General features: G+C 23.0%; 1 pseudogene; it reads left to right on the top strand.

Moving 5' to 3' along the window:
- LOC108691151 overlaps positions 1-1158 on the top strand; it is a 1579-nt pseudogene extending 421 nt beyond the window's left edge.
- Positions 1159-1285: the final 127 nt, after the last annotated feature.

A 1285-nucleotide genomic window follows, 5' to 3' on the forward strand; every position in this document is an offset into this window, starting at 1 on the left:
TATATATATATATATATATACATACATATATATATATATATGTGTGTGCGTGTATGTGTGTGTATGCTCAATTCTGGAAACTACGCTAATATCATTTTCAGTCATGAAACGCATGAATAGAACTAGAGTAAAAATATCAAACATTTATATTGAAAGACTGCTACAATAATAATATTGATCAATATCATGGGAAAATATCAGTAATTTGATGTTAATCTTAAAAATTTAAATAGGAATGGACTCAATTTTGATTTCCTTATTTGTAAAAAAGCATATGTTTTGATATAAAAAAATAATCTTATAAAATATCAATTATTAATATGCTTAGAATTAAAAGAATAAATAGTTAGTTTATTAAAACAACGAAATCTCTGTCTTAATATGCATGATTTCTTACAGTAATGTGCAATATAGTGTATTTAAAATTACTTTTTAGCTTTACTTTGAAAGTAAAATTTTAATGGAATAAAGTCAAATACGTGAGAAGTAGTTAATATTTATATTTATATTTTATATTTATATATTATTGAAAATTATCTGCAGTCCGGGTTTATGTTTTTTTACATATAAGATTTTACGAATAAGCTTATCACAACGATAAGTGTTTGTGCATAGATATGTTATTATACTATAGAATCAGATCAATAATAAACAACGCAACGTGAGCATACTAATAAAAATTATTTTATTAAATTATATTATTAAGAGTGAAATGTTTTTTTATATTATTAAGAGCTATATCAAACCAATTTTTCTCTCTTATTTCTTTAAAGTTATTTTTATTTCTTGCTATAGTTATCAATTATTAAATTATTTACAGTTATCGCATCAAGAAAACTATACATATTTATACATCTTAGTACGCAGAAAGATCTTAGTACGCAGAAAGAGATTTTGATTTATAAAGATCTAATTTGTGCTGTAGATATTCATCGAAAATCTATGACGTAAGTATCACAGTCTGTAATAAATATATAACATTTGTAATAACTTACATTTGCTTTTAGATTCTCCTATTTTATATCCAGATTACAAATCTCGTTCATATTTTTAATAGCACTTCTTTCTATAAATTTAAATATTTTTCGAGTGCGTCTTGTCTTTTACAAATCCATGTCAATGATTTGCATATTATTTCGTTGTGTTGCCTTAGATTAGTAATCTTAATGTCTTTCTCTAACAATATGTATAGAGATTAGATTAATATTTTGACAGTAATAATTTATAGAGAGATTATTTGAATTTAGATTTTGCTATATTATTGACATGTTTATTTGTTGACACA

This window comes from Atta colombica, unplaced genomic scaffold (genome assembly GCF_001594045.1).
Source record: "Atta colombica isolate Treedump-2 unplaced genomic scaffold, Acol1.0 scaffold41, whole genome shotgun sequence".
Classification (NCBI taxonomy): Eukaryota; Metazoa; Arthropoda; class Insecta; order Hymenoptera; family Formicidae; genus Atta; species Atta colombica.